Here is an 18,271-nt window from a genome sequence, read left to right as displayed (position 1 = left end):
AGCACACTGGTTTTTAAAAAGTCCCTCTACTCTAAAATGCATTAGGCAATTAATTCAACTGAAATTTGGTTAACCCCTGCTGGCAATCAAGCTGTGTTAAAGACTTTAATTTATCATTTAATTTTAACAGAGAAGGTTTCATCTGGAGGTGGCCTCTTCCATACAAGAGTACCTGTGAGCATCTTAGAGCTCCTCAGGAAAATGATGGAAGACTTTAGAAAGGAAGTGGATTGCTACAAAGACACACCATATATCATTCTGAAGTCACATCATTAAGAAGAATGCCTAATTAAGGGAGAATAAAGTAAAAAGCAATTTAGTTTCCTTTACTTTCCCGTTCCCACCCTTCACCTCCTCCCCTCTTTCTTCTCTCTCGTTCTCATTCTTTCTCACACACACAAAGAGAGTAGGCAGACAGACAGAGACTGAAAAATTTAAGGTACCAACTTTAAAAAATAAAAAGTGAAACAAGAGTAACTGCTAAGAAATTGTGGTTACAGAACTGACCAAGGTGAGATGTCGCAGGAACAAACCGTTAACATATAATAACTAATATAATGCATCTTTCTAAAATTAGCCATCATTCTAAGACTCAATTCTTGTGTTCATCATGCCAGAATTATTTCTCTCTCAAAAGTAGAAGCCAAACCTAAAGATATACCTTCTTAGCACTTTCATTTCCTGTTCTGTTCCACTTGCTCATTCATGACAGACTACTACAATCCATTTATAAGCTTGAAACAACTTGGCCACATCAGTTGATGATTTAAGGCTGATATGTACCAGCCATAAGATAAACTATTTTCTATAAGCCTTCATTTCGTTGCAGAGGCCCAGAAGACCAAATTTATTTTCTCTCAGTTTTATTTTAATATGCTTTCCTCATCTGAATCATGGGATCTAGAGTTTTCTTGTCTGTTAAAATCTATTCATCTAGATAAGGATTACTACGTTCCTTTTATCTTCTACAATGTTTGTAACTGGAAAAATACTAATATAATATATCTTTCTAAAATTAGTCATTATTCTAAGACTCATTTCTTCATTTACAATAATAATATTTTCCTTGTTGAAGATACAACAATGTCTACAGTTTTTAGTCAGCCTTAACAAAATTTCCTAAGTTCAAGGCATGCAAAATGATATGTACACACCCACACCCATACACACACACACCCAACACACCCATATATAATATCAAAATGATTGCAAAGGTAAGGCTAATTAATGTACCAACTACTTCATTTTGCTGTGATAGGGAGTATAGGATTCTTGGGTTCTAATATTTTAGCAGACATCCAGTGCTCATTGAAACTACCATGCCATACTTTACATCTTCAGACCTACTTCTATTACAAATAAGAGATTTTAGCCATTTAACTAATATCTATGTTTTAACTTCTGATCCATAATGCTAGTGGTATCTTTCTGCTCTTTGCATATATGAGTCACATATTCTTATACTCCAACATATATAAATGCAAACAGCATCTTTTTTCCATTCTGTGTCTGACATATTTCACTGAGCTGACCAAAATCTGGGTTCATACATGTTGTTGCTATCGGTAGTAGATATTTTCATCTTTGCAAAGTCTGACTCAAACACATTATATCTGTCAACATATATTTAGCTTGTTCTTATATTTTGGGTATTGTGAATAGCATGGCCATAAATGGGAAAATATAGGTATTTCTTCAAGATAGTAACAGCATGCTTTTGGGAGACAGAGAAAAGTATGATTGCTGCATCATATGGCAGCTTGAATGTGTGTGTGTGTGTGTGTGTGTGTGTGTGTGTGTGTGTGTGTGTGTATGTGTGGATCTCTTTTAGCCCAAGACAGCCCATATTCACCATTTATGTGAATATAACCTTACATACTTATCTTCCTTCTTTTACCTCCCAAGTGCTAGTATATCAGATATGGGTTATCGTGACTTGGCTTTCTATTTAATTTTTAAAAGCCCTATACTGGCTCCTTGTACTTGTATCATCTTACATAATCATTAACAGTATAAAAGGGCTCCATTTTCATATGTCACAACATCCATCCTAAGACTTATGTTTTATATCCATAATGATAAGTATGCCTTGACAAATTTCTATGGTTTTAATTTGCTTTTTCCTCATTAGTAGTGATAATTAACATATTTTATGTACCTATGGGCCCTTTAAAAGTCTCTTTTAGGAAGTATCTATTTATAGCATAAGTATCTTTCTTCATTCTTGATAATTTTATAGATGTACAAGGGACATGTGATTGCAGTGTGGACCCTCGGTACCCTCTAAAACAAGAAGAAATTGGAATTATAGATATTTGTGAGGTGTCATCTGGGTGCTAGAAATAGAAGTTGTCTCTTCCTGAAGAGTAAGAAGTACTCTTAGCAGTTGACCAAACATGTCTCTAGCCTATATTTGTTATTATAAAATTGACAAACTATTATATAAAATCAGGGCTGCTCATATGTGAATGGAAGTAAGACTATCCACTGCAACATAGAAAACCTACCACTGACTGAATAAACCCTGAAAAAAAAGAGGCTATAAATATGAAAAGGAGCAAAAATGGGCACATTTTGGAAGGGTTTTAAGAGAGGAAAAGGATAGTAAATGATGTTATAATATTATAACCTCAAAAATCACAAAAAAACCAAAAACCAAACAAACAAACAAAACCTTGCCATTCCCTAGCAATTATCAACTGTCAAAAGCTGCATATGTATCAAAAGATGGCCTAGTCGGCCATCACTGGAAAGAGAGGCCCATTGGACATGCAAACTTTATATGCCCCAGTACAGGGGAATTCCAGGGCCAAAAAACTGGGAATGGGTGGGTAGGGTAGTAGGGGTGGAGGGTATGGGGGACTTTTGGGATAGCATTGGAAATGTAATTGAGGAAAATACGTAATAAAAAATATTAAAAAAATAAAATAAAAAATAAAATAGGCTCTAGCAAAATTAGTAATGCCAGCAACTGACTGCCTTGACGTTGTGCAGGCAGGTACTGCAGAGATAATTGTAGCTGCCATGAGTTCATAAGTGCAGTTCCCAAGTCATATCCACAAGACAGACTACTGTTCACCATACTATATACCCTTCCAGGCTTTTACATTCTTTCTGCATCTGCTTTGATGATGTGCCCTATGTCCTGGTCATAGTGGCGCGGGGGGGGTGTTATTGTGCTAAATAATCATGTTACCAAATCCCCTTCTACATACTTATTTTTAAAGCCATAGACTTGGGCTGAGGTCAATTTGATCAGGTCATTCAATTTTTTTTGTAGTGGGTAGTAGTCAATGCAGGGAAACATAACTGGTCAAAGTGCTAAGAGACTGGGTCTTTGGTTCTAAGTGACACATCTTTTATATTGTTGTCTTAACTATTTGATGACTGGTTTGCTTTAGTTTCTTTGGTATTTTGCTTAACAATTTTAATATATGCTTTGCAAATATTTTCTAGTTTTTCACAAGTTACATCTATTGATCCTTCTCTTTGATATGCAGGGAATGCTTTGCTTGTGGCAAGTCTTGGTAAACTTTATTTTCATTTCTAAGCTTTTTTTATTACATCAAAAAGAAGAATCATTTCCAGGATCAAATCATGTTGTTTATACAATGCTTTGTTCTCAAAGATTTACCATTTGGGGATTTTGTTGTTGTTGTTGTTAAGTCTTTTAACTCATTTGGAGATATTTTGACACAGTGCAGAATATTTACAACATGGGAACATCTAGATGTACCCCTTAATATATGGAAAATTGATCACATCTGTATAGCATATTCTTGACACTTTACCTAACAATGTTTGTTACTGTAGTTACTTGGTATTATTCCCTAGATGTCTTTTATTGTCCATTGATTTATATTTATGTTTTTATGGTATGACCATGATATGATTCCATTTAAATGTATTACAGGTGAATCAGTGAGTTTTGGGGTAACATACAGTAGTATAGATAAGGGTTTGCTTATGAAGACACAATTGTTTTCAAAAAAAAATATCACACACACACAAAAAAAAGTTACCTGGCATTTTTAGCTTCATCCCTCTAGCTACATACACAGAGATGTTTGGACAGAGTCTCCTCTTCCAATAACTCTTTCTCCTGATGTAGCCTGAGTACATTTATGTGACTCTTGTGGATTTGAAGGAGATTCACAAGCTTTGAAAATTTTGTTTTTCAAACTTGATCGTGACGCTAGTGATAGGTTTTTGATATGCGACCTTCATGATGTTGAAGGTATGTTTTCCTACTTTTATTTTAATAAAAGTATTTAGAGCAAAATATTTTGAATAATTATCAAAACATGATTTTAAATTTATTCAGCCTATCAAGATTTTGTACTTTATAATGCTAATAAGCTATATTACAATAACGTTTAATGAATTTTATTAAATGTTATGTTTCTTTCCCACTTCTTGTTTGCAGTTTCTCCACTATTTGCCCTCTTATATAACACTTTAAGTTACAATTTCTTTTGTTTCTATTACTGATGCTATGGTGTGCTTACAGACAGGAGCTTAGCATTATTGTCCTTTGAAAGGCCCAATAAGCAGCTGACTGAGACAGACAGATAATTACATCAAACCAATTGACTGAAGTCATGGACCCCTGTGGTTGAATTAGAGAAAGGCTGGACTAAGTTGAGGAGGAGGGCCACTCTATAGGAAGACCAGCAGTTTCAACTAACCCAGACCCCTGAGATCTCTTAAACACTAAGCCATCAACAAAACAGTATACAGGAGCTGGTCTGATATCAGCCTCCCACCCCCAACAATATACAGCAGAGGACTGCCTGGTCTGGCCTTAGGGTGAGAAGGTGTTCCTAACCCTTTAGAGACTTGAGGCCCCAGGGAGTGGGGACATCAGGCAGGGTTTGTGGTGAGGTGGGGAGTGGGGAAATCCTCTTGGAGCCAGGGGAGAGGAGGAACATGAAGAGGAACTGTGGGAGGGCAGATCAAGAGGGAGGCAACAACTGGACTGTAAAATTATAAAAGTAATAAAAAATGACTTCATTTACTGCTATACCATTATAACCATTGGCATAGAACCATATACTAGAGCATGAATGGACTCTCAGGGGCCGAATTCATAAAGATAACTTAGCTCTCAATCATCCTCCAATTTCCAGAAGCCTCAAAAGTATGGGTGACATTTCTTTCTATTCCCCTACCATACCCATAACTACATTATTGTCGGTTTGACCTTGTCAATGTCCTACACATCCAATCACAGCTGTTGTGAGTTCACAGGTGCTATGCCCATGTCATGCCAGACCAAATACTGTTTCTCTGCAGACACACACTTTTGGTTCTCATATCTTTCTTCTCCTCTTTTTTAATGATTTATATATGCTATTGTGTGCTTGTATTTCTATACTAAATCAATCATACCTAGTCTAGGACTTGGATCTTTCTTATATGGTGCTATTTTAATTTGCTATCTCTACAATGCCTCTTTTAAGTTATAATAAATTATCTTATTGGGTCATCCATGATTCTTATAGCATTTGAGCACATGAGAAATAATTCTCCTTGACACATTATGTTTTGTGAATTTACCAGTGAATACATTAGATCCTTGGATTTTCATCCAGAGGCATTGCTGATTTAAATCAATCCACTTTCTCATTATGATGTTTGAGGGTCCCTTTTCCTTGTTTGTTGGTATTAATGGGTTTTATTTGTCTAAAGAAGCACCCTCTTTTTGAGGATACCCAATCTATTGACATAGAGTCGTTCACATCTACCTCTAACAATCCATTAAAGTTCTTTGATATCAGTTGATTTATCTCCTCTCTCATCTAGTGCTGACATAGATATTGCCAGTCTTCCATATTAACATCAGCGTTTTTTATTTCCCTTAGTTGTTATAATAGTATGCAGAAAGATCTTCCTAGGGTAGTATGACTTAAAAAATAGCAATTGCCTATTAATGCACTGTGTTTAATATGCTATTTAAACAGAAAAAAATGTATCCTTTGATATTGAATTGAATGTAAATAAAGAGACTGTATGAGAGCACTATTAAACACAGGCCAAGCATTGAATGATAACTTATTTTTCTAACAGTGCTTCTTCGATTTTTTGACAGCATCTCAGGAGAAAATGCAGTTCATCTAGAAGTTTGCAATGCCTCTGTGATACACCAGAGGCATATAATTGTGAATAAACTTGAAGAAATCAGTTCTCACTAAGTCAAGCTATAGCCAGTTTCTAACTCTCACATGAAACATGGTGCTCAATTCAAATGATTACTATTTAAAATAAGTAGAGAGCGCAGGGTCGGCTGACACCTGCCAGCTACCCATGACACCCACCACAGGATTTTGAGACTTCTGGTGAGTGGAACACAGCTTCTGCTCCAGTCCAATCACGTGGGACCTGAGACTGCTTTGGTAGGGGAGGCAGAAATCCGGCCTGAGTAGGGCCACAAGCCTCTTCCGGTCAGAACAGCACTAGGGTAGCTAGGGTGCAGGGTCGGCTGACACTTGCCAACTACCCATAACACCCACCACAGGATCTTAAGACTTCTGGTGAGTGGAACACAGCTTCTGCTCCAATCCAATTGCGCGCGGGACCTGAGACTGCATTAGTTAGGGAAGTAGAAAACAGGCCTGAGTAGGGCCACAGGCCTCTTCCGGCCTGACCAGCACCGGAGCAGCTAGAGCACAGGGTTGGCTGACACCCGCCAGCTACCCACGACCACCGCCACAGGATTTTGAGACTTCTGGTGAGTGGAACACAGCTTCTGCTACAGTCCAATCACACGGGACCTGAGACTGCTTTGGTTGGGGAGGCAGAAATCCGGCCTGAGTAGGGCCACAAGCCTCATCCTGTCAGAACAGCCCCTGGATAGCTAGGGCGCAGGGTCTGCTGACACCCGCCAGCTACCCACAACACCCGCCACAGGATTTTGAGACTTGGGGTGAGTGGAACACAAAGTCTGCTCCAATCTTTAAACAGTGACAACGATAACAACTAACCCCAGAGATTACCAGATGGCGAAAGGTAAACGTAATAATCTTACTAACAGAAACCAAGACCACTCACCATCATCAGAACCCAGCACTACCACTTCGCCCAGTCCAGGGCACCCCAACACACCAGAAAAGCTAGACACTGATCTAAAAGCATATCTCATGATGATGGTAGAGGACATCAAGAAGGACTTTAATAACTCACTTAAAGAATTACAGGAGAACATGGCTAAAGAGTTACAAGTCCTTAAAGAAAAACAGGATAACACAAACAAACAGGTAGAAGTCCTTAAAGAAAAACAGGAAAAAACATCCAAACAGATGATGGAAATGAACAAAACCATACTAGACCTAAAAAGGGAAGTAGACACAATAAAGAAAACCCAAAATGAGGCAACACTGGAGATAGAAACCCTAGGAAAGAAATCTGGAACCATAGATACCAGCATCAGCAACAGAATACAAGAGATGGAAGAGAGAATCTCAGGTGCAGAAGATTCCATAGAGAACATCAGCACAACAATCAAAGAAAATGTAAAACACAAAAAGATCCTAACTCAAAACATCCAAGAAATACAGGACACAATGAGAAGACCAAACCTACGGATAATAGGAGTGGATGAGAATGAAGATTTTCAACTCAAAGGACCAGCAAACATCTTCAACAAAATTATAGAAGAAAACTTCCCAAATCTAAAGAAAGAGATGCCCATGAACATACAAGAAGCCTACAAAACTCCAAATAGACTGGACCAGAAAAGAAATACATCCCGACACATAATAATCAGAACAACAAATGCACTAAATAAAGATAGAATACTAAAAGCAATAAGAGAAAAAGGCCAAGTAACATATAAAGGCAAGCCTATCAGAATTACACTAGATTTTTCACCAGAGACTATGAAAGCCAGAAGATCCTGGACAGATGTTATACAGACACTAAAAGAACACAAATTCCAGCCCAGGCTACTATACCCAGCCAAACTCTCAATTAACATAGATGGAGAAACCAAAGTATTCCACAACAAAACCAAATTCACATATTATCTCTCCATGAATCCAGCCCTTCAAAGGATAATAACAGGAAAAAACCAATACAAGGACAGGAACCACGCCCTAGAAACAAAAAGAAGGTAATCCCTCAACAAACCTAAAAGAAGACAGCCACAAGAACAGAATGCCAACTTTAACAACAAAAATAACAGGAAACAATTACTTTTCCTTAATATCTTTTAATATCAATGGACTCAACTCCCGGATAAAAAGACATAGACTAACAAACTGGCTACACAAACAAGACCCAACATTTTGCTGCTTACAGGAAACTCATCTCAGAGAAAAAGATAGACACTACCTCAGAATGAAAGGCTGGAAAACAATTTTCCAGGCAAATGGTATGAAGAAACAAGCTGGAGTAGCCATTCTAATATCTGATAAGATTGACTTCCAACCCAAAGTCATCAAAAAAGACAGGGAGGGGCACTTCATACTCATCAAAGGTAAAATCCTCCAAGAGGAACTATCAATCCTGAATATCTATGCTCCAAATACAAAGGCAACCACATTCATTAAAGAAACTTTAGTAAATCTCAAAGCACACATTGCACCTCATACAATAATAGTGGGAGACTTCAACACACCACTTTCACCAATGGACAGATCCTGGAAACAGAAACTAAACAGGGACACAGTGAAACTAACAGAAGTTATGAATCAAATGGTTCTGGCAGATATCTACAGAACCTTCTATCCTAAAACAAAAGGATATACCTTCTTCTCAGCACCGCATGGAACCTTCTCCAAAATTGACCACATAATTGGTCACAAAACAGGCCTCAACAGATACAAAAATATTGAAATTGTCCCATGCATCCTATCAGATCACCATGGACTAAGGCTGATCTTCAATAACAAAATAAATAATAGAAAGCCAACATTCACGTGGAAACTGAACAACACTCTTCTCAATGATACCTTGGTCAAGGAAGGAATAAAGAAAGAAATTAAGGACTTTTTAGAGTTCAATGAAAATGAAGCCACAACATACCCAAACTTATGGGACGCAATGAAAGCATTTCTAAGAGGAAAACTCATAGCTCTGAGTGCCTCCAAAAAGAAACTAGAGAGAGCACACATTAGCAGCTTGACAACACACCTAAAAGCACTAGAACAAAAGGAAGCAAATTCACCCAAGAGGAGTAGACGGCAGGAAATAATCAAACTCAGGGGCGAAATCAACCAAGTGGAAACAAGAAGAACTATTCAAAGAATCAACCAATCAAGGAGCTGGTTCTTTGAGAAAATCAACAAGATAGATAAACCCTTAGCCAGACTCACTAGAGAGCACAGGGAAAGCATCCTAATTAACAAAATCAGAAATGAAAAAGGAGACATAACAACAGATCCTGAAGACATCCAAAACACCATCAGATCCTTCTACCAAAGGCTATACTCAACAAAACTGGAGAACCGGGATGAAATGAAGAAGTTCCTAGACAGATACCAGGTACCAAAGTTGAATCAAGATCATGTTAATGACCTAAACAGCCCTATATCCCCCAAAGAAATAGAAGCAGTCATTAATAGTCTCCCAACTAAAAAAAGCCCAGGACCAGATGGGTTTAGTGCAGAGTTCTATCAGACCTTCAAAGAAGATCTAATCCCAGTTCTTCACAAACTATTCCACAAAATAGAAACAGAAGGTACTCTACCTAACTCATTCTATGAAGCCACAATTACTCTGATACCTAAACCACAAAAAGACCCAACAAAGATAAAAAACTTCAGACCAATATCCCTTATGAATATTGATGCAACAATCCTCAATAACATTCTTTCTAACCGAATCCAAGAACACATCAAAACAATCATCCATCCTGACCAAGTAGGTTTCATCCCAGGGATGCAGGGATGGTTCAATATACGGAAATCCATCAACGTAATCCAGTATATAAACAAACTCAAAGACAAAAACCACATGGTCATCTCCTTAGATGCAGAAAAAGCATTTGACAAGATCCAACACCCATTCATGATAAAAGTCTTGGAAAGATCAGGAATTCAAGGCCCATACCTAAACATGATAAAAGCAATCTACAACAAACCAGTAGCCAACATCAAAGTAAATGGTGAGAAGCTTGAAGCAATCCCTCTAAAATCAGGGACTAGACAAGGATGTCCACTTTCTCCATACCTATTCAACATTGTACTTGAAGTCCTAGCCAGAGCAATTCGACAACAAAAGGAGATCAAAGGGATACAAATTGTAAAAGATGAAGTCAAAATATCACTTTTTGCAGATGATATGATAGTATATATAAGTGACCCTAAAAATTCCACCAGAGAACTCCTAAACCTGATAAACAGCTTCGGTGAAGTAGCTGGATATAAAATTAACTCAAACAAATCAATGGCCTTTCTCTACACAAAGAATAAACAGGCTGAGAAAGAAATTAGGGAAACAACACCCTTCTCAATAGTCACAAATAATATAAAATATCTTGGCGTGACTCTAACTAAGGAAGTGAAAGATCTGTATAATACAAACTTCAAGTCTCTGAAGAAAGAAATTATAGAAGATCTCAGAAGATGGAAAGATCTCCCATGCTAATGGATTGGCAGGATCAACATTGTAAAAAAGGCTATCTTGCCAAAAGCAATCTACAGATTCAATGCAATCCTCATCAAAATTCCAACTCAATTCTCCAACAAATTAGAAAGTGCAATCTGCAAATTCATCTGGAATAACAAAAAACCTAGGATAGCAAAAACTCTTCTCAAGGATAAAAGAACCTCTGGTGCAATCACCATGCCGGACCTAAAGCTTTCCTACAGAGCAATTGTGATAAAAACTGCATGGTACTGGTAAAGTGACAGACAAATAGACCAATGGAATAGAATTGAAGACCCAGAAATGAACCCACACACCTACGGTCACTTGATCTTCTACAAGGGAGCTAAAAACATCCAGTGGAAGAAAGACAGCATTTTCAAGAAATGGTGCTGGCACAACTGGTTGTTAACATGTAGAAGAATGTGAATCGATCCATTCCTATCTCCTTGTACTAAGGTTAAGTCTAAGTGGATCAAGGAACTTCACATAAAACCAGAGACACTGAAACTTATAGAGGAGAAAGTGGGGAAAAGCCTTGAAGATATGGGCACAGGGGAAAAATTCTTGAATAGAACAGCAATGGCTTGTGCTGTAAGATCGAGAATTGACAACTGGGACATCATGAAACTGCAAAGCTTCTGCAAGGCAAAAGACACCATCAATAAGACTAAAAACCACCAACAGATTGGGAAAGGATCTTTACCTATCCTAAATCAGATAAGGAACTAATATCCAATATATATAAAAAACTCAAGAAGGTGGACTCCAGAAAGTCAAATAACCCCATTAAAAAATGGGGCTCAGAACTGAACAAAGAATTCTCACCTGAGGAATACCGAATGGCAGAGAAGCACCTGAAAAAATGTTCAACATCCTTTATTCATCAGGGAAATGCAAATCAAAACAACCCTGAGATTCCACCTCACACCAGTCAGAATGGCTAAGATCAAAAATTCAGGTGACAGCAGATGCTGGCGAGGATGTGGAGAAAGAGGAACACTCCTCCATTGTTGGTGGGATTGCAAGCTTGTACAACCACTCTGAAAATCAGTCTGGCAGTTCCTCAGAAAATTGGACATAGTACTACTGGAGGATCCAACAATACCTCTCCTGGGCATATATCCAGAAGATGTCCCAACCTGTAAGAAGGCACATGCTCCACTATGTTCATAGCATCCCTATTTATAATAGCCAGAAGCTGGAAAGAACCAGATGTCCCTCAACAGAGGAATGGATACAGAAATTATGGTACATTTACACAATGGAGTACTGCTCAGCTATTAAAAAGAATGAATTTATGAAATTCCTAGCCAAATGGATGGACCTGGAGGGCATCATCTTGAGTGAGGTAACACAATCACAAAGGAACTCACACAATATGTATTCACTGATAAGTGGATATTAGCCCAAAACTTAGGATACCCAAGATATAAGATACAATTTGCTAAACGCATGAAACTCACAAAAATGAAGACCAAAGTGTGGACACTGTGCCCCTTCTTAGAATTGGGAACAAAACACCCATGGAAGGAGTTACAGAGACAAAGTTTGGAGCTGTGATGAAAGGATGGACCATCTAGAGACTGTCGTATCCAGGGATCCATCCCATAATCAGCTTCTAAACGCTGACACCATTGCATACACTAGCAAGATTTTGCTGAAAGGACCCAATTATAGCTGTCTCTTGTGAGACGATGCCAGGGCCTAGCAAACACAGGAGTGGATCCTCACAGTCAGCTATTGGATGTATCACAGGGCTCCCAATGGAGAAGCTAGATAAAGTACCCAAGGAGCTAAAGGGATCTGCAACCCTATAGTTGGAACAACATGATGAACTAACCAGTACCCCGGAGCTCTTGCCTCTAGCTGCATATGTATCGAAAGATGGCCTAGTCGGCCATCACTGGAAAGAGAGGCCCATTGGACTTGCAAATTTTATATGCCCCAATATAGGGGAATGCCAAGGCAAAAAGAATGGGAATGGGTGGGTAGGGAAGTGGGGGGCGCTATGGGGGACTTTTGGGATAGCATTGGAAATGTAATTGTGGAAAAATATGTAATAAAATTTTAAAAATTAAAAAAAAATAAGTAAGACATGTAATAATTTGACCTACCTTTGAGGACAAGTTCTTTTAAGCATCTGTTTTCAGAATAAGGATGTAAAATCCACATTCAGTTTTCACCGATTGTTAGGTTTTTTATACTTTCAAAATTTTCTTCAATCATCTTCACATCAATCCTCCCAGGATCACCAGTCAGTTTAGCATTGCATAGCAAACAATAATTTTAGAATTATTTAAATCATCCAAACCTAGAACTATGTACAACATCATGAGCAGTTGAACAGTTTTATTTTAGCATTAAAGAGAAGTTGACTTTGATCATGATCATCATGTTGCTAAGAGGGGTAGGTCTTAAGAAACTTATTCTATCTATGTTGTTACACATACAGATGTCATTATGTAAGTCAATTTTTATTCAACAATGTTTTGGGGATTTAATGGGTACAGTATCCTTGCTATGTCTAGAAAACACTAACTTCAAACAGGTTTCATAGTCCTTTATAATCTATGTCACTCCTCTTCCTCATGTGTAGAGATTGCCTGGTAAATGTACCATTCAAGACTAGGTACAAGACTAGGTGCCTTTTGATCACTTATTGTCTGTGCTTCACAAATGTGGAACTCTGTAGTTGCCTCAGTCTCTCTGAAAAGAAGATTCTTTGATAAACGATAAGTGTTACATTTATAATAAGTTAGAAATTATGTTAGATTAAGAAAATGAGAGTGCCTTCATAGAGGCAGGGGGAGGGGAGAATGGGATATGGGATTTCCAAAGGGGAGACATGGAAAAGGAAAAACATTTGAAATGTAAATAAAGAAAATATCCAATAAAAATAAAGAAAAAAAGAAAATGAGAACAGAAAGTTCTCCCTCTAAGGTCTATTACCTTTCTAGCCATAGGTTATTGGCTAAGTTTAATATTCCAGCATTAATTCCCTTCCACATTAGGGGGCTGAGGTACATTAGAAAAACAGTGCTTCCTCTCTAGTTATTGCCTCTGTTGCACAACTGTAAAATTCCTGTAGTGTTATTCATTGTGGTGTGTCCTGCAGACCTCCATATCTCTCTATTCTGCATACAATAAAAGTACTAAAAATATAGTAAATATGTAACTTATTCATGAAAGGGCTTTGGATCTCATACATCTCATATTTTACACTTTTCAAATTTTAAACATGTATTTTATTTCAAATTCAAAATTCAATAAAACTATTACTGGAAATAGTTCTAACAGAATTTTGTGCATGCTGTATTCAAATGAGCAAATAATAGAATATGTCAGTTAAAAGAAATAATACACAATCAAGAAAAGTGGTGGACATCAAGTGAATGATACAGCTGTGGTATACTGTTACATCCCAATTTGTAAAAATTAGAATATGCACACTGTGAAATTACAATAAAAAGAAAAAATTCTTGTACTAGCAAAATCTTCAAATTTTATCATCCTTTAATTTTCATGTTATATATAATTTACACACCATCACTGCAATATTAGTGTATTCAAATTTCACTAAAATTATATGCATTATAATGAATGGCATATTCATAATGGATACATGAAAGAAGTTGGGTCCATAAAATAACAGAATGGAAAATATTCATATTTTCTAAGAATTCTACATTGTATTTTAATACAATAATGCAATACATGATTAATATATTTGAATTGGTAGTTGGGTAACAAAATGAGTCACACAGTCAAGTAAGATAAAATATATCATTTCAGCTTACTATGCATTATAAATGATACAGTATCATAATTAATAATAATGATATTAAACTATATATTTATTATATATAGTTTTATATATGTGTGTGTTTCATAATAATTTTATTATCATTATGGTAGCATCATATCCAGGTTTTTTATCTAATTGGCCACACATTAAGCCAACATGTTAAGACTAGTTCTGTATACTCTATTAAATATAAATCTAAGCATGTACTTTCTATGATGTACACACATGTATTGCCATATGATGCATTTCTCAGATAGTAGGCAGTATATTTATCTTCAAGTGTATGTTTAATAATCATAAGCTTCCTGGTAATAATAACATCCTATTCCAACTTCATTGGTATGCTAGAAAGTCTCCTATGGAACTAAGACATACATGAAAAATTTTCAGTTATAAGGAGTTATTCAAAGAAATATTGTGGCATGAAAATCCTAAAAAGCTCCCACTTCTCCATCTTTTTCAGTAGTAGCAACCATTGATCATGAAGTTTCATTTAATTATGGCATGCAAAATTTAACCAGTCACTGATATCTTTATTCTCATTATCAAAGATGCAGGAAGAGTTTACCAACTATATCAATATGGGAAGAAATAATAGAACTACAGCATCCATTAAAATTATATGGGTAATAATAATTTTATAGACTATTTAGAGAAATAGGAGAAAAAGGAGAACTATATGACTGACTTCTGATTGAAAAACAAAGAAAGTTCCAGGCAAGTCTGAAAGACATAGTGAGATACTGACTCAAATAACTGGAGCATAGACTCTCTCTAATGCTCTAGACCAACTGTGGTATCTCTTCCCCAAAAGGCGGGCCATATCTGCCCTCAACGGAAGAGAATGTACTTAATCCTGCAGAGTCTTGATGTACAAGTGTGAGAGGATACCTGGAGGAGGAATCCTCTCAGAGGAGAAGGGGAAGGGGGGGATGAGGGGATGGACTCTGTGTGTGTGGAACTAGCAGGAGGAGCAGTGATTGGTAGATGTAATATATATATATATATATATATATATATATATATATATATATATATACATGTATGCATATATATATAATATCTCTTCATGAAAAAAACACAAAATGTAATTTAACACAGTATTAATATTCCATATTCATCTGATGAAAATAGTAGTCATTAATAAAACAAATGCAACACATGTTAGAATATATGTGGATAAAACCAGAACCCTCATACATGTGATAGGATCCCACCATAATACAGTAAAGCCATCTTGTCAGGATTGAGAGTTTGCTCTATCAGTTGCTATTGTATGGAGTGACCATCCGGAGAGGCTCCACAAGATGATAGCCTTGCCATAGTACTCTGGAAGCTGACCAGTCTGTACCCAATAGATGCTTGAAGAGTTGACAGGCTAATGAAGCAACAAGATTGTTTAATTGATTTCTTTATGCTCTGTCTACTCATAACTGTTCTTCATATATTATTGTCATCACATATATTTAAGGCATACTATACTATACTGTATATAAGGCACACACACACACACACACACACACACACACACACACACACATGTCCCGAGCTAATTTCTCGCCAGCAAGAACACACTCCGACAACCGGATTCTTCTGCAGCAAAGCTTTATTGCTTCATTAGGAGGAAGACCCCGAACCCCGGAAAATGGTGCTGCTTATATACACCTTGGAGTGGCGTGTCAGCACCTGATTTGTTGCTTGTCCATCGTCTCATTGCTATGACTCGGGATGGGCAGTGACTTGGCACGAATTCACTCATGCACCTGTGCACATTGCTTGTTTACCAGTTAGGCACAGTGGAAGCCGGCGCCATCTTGTAATGGCGATTGCTCACGGCTCTCCACACACACACACACACACACACACACATACATACACACATACACACACACAGAGAGAGAGAGAGAGAGAGAGAGAGAGAGAACTTCAATATACTGTTGACACTTAACATTTATATATTTTAAATATTTTCTTTAGTCTTTGCCATAAGTCCAATTGTGAAACATCAGATTTACTGGAAATATGATGAAAATCTGCTTTTAGCATCAAGTTACCTTTTCATATGTCATATATTACTATCATTTGTTGTTACTCATCATTCTTCGCCCTTGCATCCCCTCTATGGCCTGTGAACCTCCTTCTTGTGATCTTTACATCTATATATACAAAGCAGGACATGGATGTATACTTTATTATACCAGATTGAAAAACAAAGGAGGGATTTAGGTAGCTTGCATGTACATCAGACTATTTATTTGGTTTATGAGTATAATGATAAATATGCGTTCAATACTCACCTTCTAAGCCGGGAGTGGGGCGCATGCCTTTAATCCCAGCAATCGGGAGGCAGAGGCAGGCAGATTTCTGAGTTTGAGGCAAGCCTGGTCTACAAAGTAATTTCCAGGACAGCCAGGGTTATACAGAGAAACCCTGTCTTGAAAAACCAAAAAAAAAAAAAAAAAAAAAAAATACACCTTCTGGGAAATGGATTGAGATCCACAAAGAGGAACAAATCTTATTTACAGGGGTCCAGATTGCTGACCCTGCCTTTTTAAGCCAATCATAATATCCTTGGTTATATGTAAATCTATCAGGCTCTGAGAATTGGAATCTGGCAAGAATGTGCCATAGAACAAGAAATAGACAAAGGGGAAAAATTGTCTGAGCAAATAGCCTAAAACATTTTGTACCATTATTCAGCAATGAATAATTGCTGCTATGAATGTTTAGAGGACGAATTGTGCCAACTTGTTATCAGGAAGAAAATAGAAGCAATTATCAGCCTGAAGGAAATAACTTTGTTCAGGACCCTTCCCAGGCTCAGACATAGCTGTGCAAGCTATGCTGTACAAGATGTCTTCTTACAAACCATTGATGTACAAAAATAATTTTTAGTACTGTACTGGCTATTTTTGTGTCAACTTGACACAGCTGGAGTTATCACAGAGAAAGGAGCTTCAGTTGAGGAAATGCCTCCATGAGATCCAACTGTAAGGCATTTTCTCAATTAGTGATCAAGGGGGAAAGGCCCCTTGTGGGTGGGACCATCCGTGGGCTGGTAGTCTTGGGTTCTATAAGAGAGTAGGCTGAGCAAGCCAGGGGAGGCAAGCCAGTAAAGAACATCCCTCCATGGCTCTGTATCAGCTCCTGCTCCCTGACCTGTCTGAGTTCCAGTCCCCACTTCCTTTGGTGATGAACAGCAGCATGGAAGTGTAAGCCGAATAAACCCTTTCCTCCCCAACTTGCTTCTTGGTCATGATGTTTGTGCAGGAATAGAAACCCTGACTAAGAGAAATTGGTACCAGAAGTGGGGTATTCCTGTGACAACCTGACCATGTTTTGGGGAGGACTGTGGAAGGACTTTGGAACTTTGGGCTTGACGATCCATTCGTTGTTAAGAGCTCTTTCAGATGTTGTGTAGGGGCTTGGAAGATAATGCTGAGAACAGTGCAGAAGATGGAGGCCTGGTTTGTGAAATTTCAGAGGGAAAATTAAAGATTCTCTTCAGGGGCATTGCTGTTTTTATTGTGAAGATTTTGTAGTTCTGGTTAGGTGGGGCTGAAGAATCAGCTGTGATTAACAAGATACCAGAACTACTAAAGCAAAAACTTTGTATTACTGGGACTATTGATGCTGGTTAGCTGGAGCTAAGAAATTAGTGGTGATTAAGAAGAGACCAGCATCATTGAGGTGACATCTTCTGGGAAGTATTTTCTGAAAGCACAAAGAGGCTGTGTTCCAGAGATAGCCAAGGTTGTACTCCTGCTGCAGCTGGACTTGGTAATGTGTAAGGGTCACACAGGTGGTACTGGTTTTGAAGGCATGAAGTAGTTGCACAGAGCGGCTGAGGCTCAGCACTGTGAGAGGCCATGGAAG

The sequence above is a fragment of the Mus caroli genome, unplaced genomic scaffold (assembly GCF_978045245.1).
Source record: "Mus caroli unplaced genomic scaffold, Mus_caroli_1 scaffold_4, whole genome shotgun sequence".
Lineage (NCBI taxonomy): Eukaryota > Metazoa > Chordata > Mammalia > Rodentia > Muridae > Mus > Mus caroli.
The sequence above is the reverse complement of the archived record's forward strand: the minus strand, read 5'-3'. Positions refer to the sequence as shown.